Raw genomic sequence first — 6,977 nt, forward strand, 5'->3', positions numbered from 1 at the left:
CGGTCCATGTGTCAACATATCCTAGGCGCGTCTCGCCCATTGGATGAGTGACACCTGTGCCAACGCAGAGCTGACACGTGTTTCCTCCAGCCAATGGTGATTTTACACGTGGAAAATCCCCATTGGTCCAGGCTGTTAACGGGTTATCGGATCCAAAACCGGACCCGATAGCTTAATGGCGTTCCGTTACGGTGGATGCCACATGTCAGTCACCCTTGACGAAAGCACTTCTGTGACGCGCGATTTATCGTCATGGAAGCAGACACTTCCGTGATGATAATTTTGGTAATGTCATGGAACACTTCTACTACAGCACAGGTGTGACTATCTTGATTTTGTCATAAAATCGTCATGGATGTACATGCATGACAAAAAACGCGACCTACTGTGACAAACACGTATCATCACGAAAGTGTATTTTTTTGTAGTGGTAGAGTATTCAACCGAAATTTATTGATTCGACACAAGGGGAGCCAAAGAATATTTGCAAGTATTAGCAGTTGAGTTGCCAATTAAACACCTGGAGATCTAAATATCTGTAGCAGAGTGATCAGTAGAACAGTAGTATGATAATTTGATAGCAGTGGTAACGATAGCAACAGTAATAGTAACAGTAACAGTAGCAGTTTTATCGTGATTGAAACAACAACAACAGCAACAGTAGTAACTTAGCAAAGATCAATATGTGAAAAGCTCGTAGGCATTGGATAGGTGATGGATAATTATGTTGGATGACATTCATCATGTAATAGTCATGACCTAGGGCGACATAGAACTAGCTCCAATCCATCAATGTAATGTAGGCATGTATTCCATATATAGTCATACGTGCTTGCGATAAGAACTTGCATGACATATTTTGTCCTACCCTCCCGTGGCAGCAGGGTCCATAAGGAAACTAAGGGATATTAAGGCCTCCTTTTAATAGAGAACCGAAACAAAGAATTAGCACATAGTGAATACATGAACTCCTCAAACTACGATAACCACCGGAAAGAATCCCAATTATTGTCACCTTGGGGTATGCAGATCATAACACGTAATAGGTGCGTATAACTTGCAAGATAGGATCAAGAACACAAATATATTCGCGAAAACATAAAGGGTTCAGATCTGAAATCATGGCACTCGGGCCCTAGTGACAAGCATTAAGCATAACAAAGTCATAACAACATCAATCTCATAACATAGTGGATACTAGGGATCAAGCCGTGACAAAACTGACTCGATTACATGTCAAATCTCATCCAACCCATCACCGTCCAACAAGCCTACGAAGGAACTACTCACTCCCGATGGTGAGCATCATGAAATTGGTGATGGGGGAAGGTTGATGATGACGACAACATCAAACTCCCCTCTCCGGAGCCCCGAACGGACTCCAGATCACCCTCCGATGAAGAATGGAAGGTGGCGGCGGCTCCGTATCATAAAACATGATCACTACTAGATATCCCGTTTTAGCCAAGAGTCCAATTACTGTCGGATATGTAAGTTCACCGTCAGATACACTTATAACTGATGGTTCACCGTCGGCCGTCCCCCGTCGGCTATGCTTCATCGGCCATTACATTAATAGCCGACGGTACTCTTAGCTAATATCTTTGCCCACGGTATTAAGACGACGGTGAGCCGTCGGATATGTTTTGTCCATGGTTGGCTCGCACTAGCTTGCCGACTCATATAGCTGACGGTGCCCCGTCAAATATTATTCTTCCGACGGTAACTAATTCCCGTCGGTTTTGTTAATAGTCAACTGTATGGTTGACCTGTCAGGGTTAATTATAACTAAGAGTAGAGCCCAACCGTCAATTAGTATGATTACCAACGGTGCATATAACCCTTTGGGGATTCCTTTAGTTGAGAGGTTGGCAAGCACTGCCAATTTACAAAGGCTCATCGTACACATATTGTGTACCCAGGATGTTTGCTACTCCCTTCGTCCGGAAATACTTGTCATCAAAATGGATAAAAGGGGATGTATCTAGATGTATTTTAGTTCTAGATACATCTCTTTTTATCCATTTTGATGACAAGTATTTTCGGGCGGAGGGAGTACATTATAAGGCATAGTAACCCCGAGATCTTTTCTACTCCATAGGCCAGTGTGTGGTACACCAAACTGTGTTTCAGAATATTGTCATATCAAATAGGTCTCAAGATTACATGACCATACATGACCCAAAAACATATATTATATTTTGCAAATCTAAGAAAGAACTAGTACAAGCCTAATGAGTTCCAAAGGAATTACATTAACCCCAGTGATCCATCTAGGGAGGGTACAATGCAAAACAAAATAGTAACTATGCATGATATAATGGTTCAGGTAATTTAGATAAGCTAAAATTGCCCACGATCTTCAAAACTTTGCTTCGTTGCGTGACTTGAATAAGATTGTTAAACTAATCGCCGCAACAGATGCCGAGCCACTCCAAAGCAACCATGGATGAACTCTATCCCTATCTAGAATTCCATTCCCCACCCCCACCCCCCACATCGTGAGCCACCAGCCACCGCTCGGACACGACGATAACACACTCCACTTAGCCAGAACGCCATGTGCCACAAGGTAATTACCCAACCTAGAACTATATATACAAGACTATGTTGAGCATCTCCCTTAATCCATTCGTCGACAACCTTAGATCAGATAAGGGATTGGGCCTCTTTCCCTTGTGATACTTTGTGTAAGTGCACATTCTTTCAAACATGCCATTTTATTAAACCATCATATTTGCATTTTTTGGACCAACTTTTTTGCCATCCTATTAATGAAAAATAACATATCATGCACTTGCAACATCCTAGAACTAAATTGAAAGCTTACTTTTATTGAATTTTTCTGGAATAGAACTATCGATTGTTCCACACGTTTATCGTCGTCGTCTATTGAAAGATATCACCGAGGGTTAAACTCAACCGTCGGTTATTGCTACACCCCATCAGGTATTTGATCTAATAGCTGAAACTGACGTGTGTACCGTCGCTCATTTCCACTTATAGCCGAGAGTTTCATTTTAGCCTTCGACAATTAAATTTCACTGTCGGGCATTACATGTAATCCCCGTGGATATAGCCAAAACCGTCATATATTACAATGAACCGTCGGGCATTAAGTTGGATAACCGAGAGTTAGGTTTTCCCTGTCGGATAATTTAGGACACATAGGGAGTCCTGGATTAGGGGGTATCCGGACAGCCGGACTGTATACATCGTCCGGACTATTGGAGCATGAAGATACAAGACTCAAGACTCCATCCCGTGTTTGGATGGGACTCTCCTTTGCGTGGAAGACAAGCTTGGTGATCCGGATAATATATTTCCTTCCTTGTAACCGACTCCGTGTAAACCCTAGCCCTCTTTGTTGTCTATATAAACCGGAGAGGTTGGTCCTTAGAAGACAGATCACAATTACAATCATAATCATCATAGGCTAGCTTCTAGGGTTTAGCCTCTACGATCTCGTGGTAGATCTACTCTTGTACTACTCATATCATCTGTAAGGGCATTTCCCTATCTTATGTTTTGGATGATGATGACAACCATTTGTTGGTCTAATCCTGTGCTAATTATTTCAGGTTCTCAATGATTAGGCTTTCATCGGTTAGTGGTTCTCTCTCGAAGGAATCATTTGAAGAAGGGATCCTCTACGCTTTTATCCTTGGTCGTAGGGATCCCGTACACTCTAGAGGGAATCCTCTGTGGATAGAATAGGGGAGTCCTTTCTCGTTCTTATCCTTTCCTCCTTTTCTAGTCGAGAGAGTGCCTCCCTCCTCTTCTAAATCCTTGTTGTGTGTTCCCAGCGGTTGTACCGCTCGTCCGAGCGGTTTTACCGCTGGACCTTGACGCTACTCTGTTGCTGTCGAGCGGTGGTACCACTGCCTCCGGGCGGTGGTACCGCCATCTGACTCTGCATAGTCCAGCAGCGGTTGTTCCGGCCATGTACCGCCCATGTACCGGTCAGGGTTCTGTCCTGATGCGGTGGCTGGGCGGTGGTGGCCCAGTTGGTCCGGTTGATCCTTTTAAACTGGTACAACCGGAGGTTCGAGCGGTTCTTCCACTCGTTCCTTAGCCGCTCAAAGCGATCAAGATCAGGCGGTTGCACCGGCCCTGCACCGCCCAACTACCGCCCTCAAGGGTGACTCTGTTCTGCTTAGGTGCGGTAGTTGGGCGGTAGCTGGGCGGTTGGTCCGGTTATTTGCTAATGACTGGTACTACCGCCCGATGGCCCGGTTGTACCGCCTGGTAGGGTTCTGCAGTTGCATCGTGAGTCCCGGTTGTACCGGGACAAGGAGCGGTTGTACCGCTGCAGTACTGAAAACACAGTAACGGTTGGATTTTAGTGGGTTGCTATATAAGGTGGTTCCTCCACCTACCACGCCCCATCTCTTACCTCTCTCACTCCACCATTAATGCTCTCAAGCTCTCTTGCCCGATCTCTCTCTCTAGCCACTCAAACTTGTTGATGTGCTAGGGTTTGAAGGAAGAGACCTAGATCTACACTTCCACCAAAGGATATTTACTTCCCCCATTCTTTCTTGTGTGGATTTCGTTACTCTTGGTGCTTGAGCACCCTAGACGGTTGAGGTCACCTCGAGGCCATATTCCATTGTGGTGAAGCTTCGTGGTTTCGTTGGGAGCCTCCAATTGTTGTGGAGATTTCCCCAACCTTGTTTGTAAAGGTCCGGTTGCCGCCTTCAAGGGCTCCAATAGTGGATTCACGGCATCTCGCATTGTGTGAGGGCGTGAGGAGATTACGGTGGCCCTAGTGGCTTCTTGGGGAGCATTGTGCCTCCACACCGCTCCAACGGAGACGTACTTCCCCTTAAAAGGAAGGAACTTCGGTAACACATCCTCGTCTCCACTGGCTCCACTCTTGGTTATTTCGTGCCTTTACTTTTGCAAGCCTACTTTTTGTTACATCCTTGCTTGCTTGTGTGCTAGTTGTTATTGCATCATATGGGTTGCTCACCTAGTTGCACATCTAGACAACCTATCTTGTTGCAAAGTTTAATTTGGTAAAGAAAAGCTTAAAAATTGTTAGTTGCCTATTCACCCCCCCCCCTCTAGTCAACCATATCGATCCTTTCAATTGGTATCAGAGCCTCGTCTCTTTATTAAGGACTTTGCCGTCCAAAGAGTATGGTTGACGTCAACGACGGTGCGGAGGAACACTCCGATGTGAATCCCATCTCGTCTTCGGCAGAAGGGGGAACCTCGGTCTCTCGTGAGGAATTCAATGTGGCTTTAGACACATTGAAAACCTCCATGACGGCCGAGGTTAAAAGCATGTTTACTGAATTCCTAGAGGGACTCAAACTATCTACCTTGCCGATGAAAGTGGGTGATCCCACTAACAAGGTGACGGATGCTAACCCCGACAAGGGGGAAGCTAATAGTGAAAAGAGTCCGTCTACTAGTGGTAGAGATGGCACCGGCATCTTTGCCCATGTGGAACCTCTGGTGTATAAAGGACCGATCCCCTCTACGCATTTGAATCATGCCGGTCCTCCTCCTAAATATGTGAAAAATGAAGATTTTGATTCTTGGGTCTATCGCTTCAAGCGTCATTTAAAACATGTGAATACTAACCTTTGGAGAATTATTGAAGAAGGTTTCTATCCTCATGATCCAAGCAACTTCACCCCTCGAGAAGAAGTGGACAACCAATTCAATGAGAGTGCTCTCTTCATCATCCAAGATGCTATCCTTCCCGAAGATCTCCCTCATCTTCGACCTCATGTCATGGCTAAAGAAGCATGGAATGTGTCGAGCGTATGTATAGAGGAAGTGCTAGCATTCAACGCTCCAACTATGAAGTGGTGCAAGATGAAGCCGATGAGTTTGCAATGAAAGAGGATGAAGAACCTCGTGAGCTCTTTCGAAGAGTGACCAAACTTGCGGTCGCACTCCGAGATCATGGGAGTAAAGACACGGATGACAATTGGATCAAGCACAAGTTCCTCAAGGCCATGATGCCCTACAACAAGGCCATGTCCTCGGTCATCCGCCAAAGACCGGACTTCCACTCCATGACCTCTGGTGAAGTGTTGGATGAGTTCATTGCAATGAACATCTTGGATAAGACCGCCGACAATGCGGTGCTCCGTTCCCAAAGGGCAAAGAAGCCCAATCTTGCCTTGAAGGCCAAGGTTAGTGTGGAAGAAGAAGAAGAAGAGGAAGATGAGGAGAGCAACCCCGAGGACACAAAGTATGATTATCATGAGCACATGGCTCTTGCCTCAAGACAGTTTTGGAGTAAGAAGACTACAAGACCCAACTTCAACAAGAACAACTCAAGTGGCCTCAAAGGGAAGCAACGAGTTAGAACTTGTTTCAACTGTGGCAATGTCAGTCACTTCATTGCGGATTGTCCATACGAGAAGCGGGAAGACAATGGTGGCAAGTTCATTCGAAAAGACAAAGCCAAGTCCTTCCCTAACAAGAACAACGTCACCAAGAAGACTCCTTCTCGCGGGTTGGTGGTTCAAGAAGAATACCGTGAGGATGACGATGATGATGAAGATGGTGAAACAATGGCCATGGCATCTGTTGCCATTGTCTCAACTCCTCGGGTGTCTCTATTCGATGCACCTAACGAGAACATCACCGCCAAGTGCCTCATGGCTAAGGCCACCAACAAGGTAACCCCCAACATCAAAACCACCATTATTCCTAACCCTCCTTCAACGGATGACCTTGATAATGGTAAGGGGTCTAATGAGGAGATCAATGAATTTGAGTCCTTCATGAGTAAGCTCAAGGGCAAATCAAAGAAGCATTTCGTTGCTCTCTTGGAACAACTTGGTGAAGCCAATGACATGATCGAGGCTCATGAAGAAACCATCACTAAGATGGAAAGTCATAGTCGTGACTATGCCGATGAGATATCGGATCTCTCTAATGCTCTTGAGGAAGAGCGTGAGCATCGTTTGGCTCTTGAGGAGTCACACAACGATGGTCACGCTAAACTA

The sequence above is a fragment of the Triticum dicoccoides genome, chromosome 4B, assembly GCF_002162155.2.
Source record: "Triticum dicoccoides isolate Atlit2015 ecotype Zavitan chromosome 4B, WEW_v2.0, whole genome shotgun sequence".
NCBI lineage: Eukaryota > Viridiplantae > Streptophyta > Magnoliopsida > Poales > Poaceae > Triticum > Triticum dicoccoides.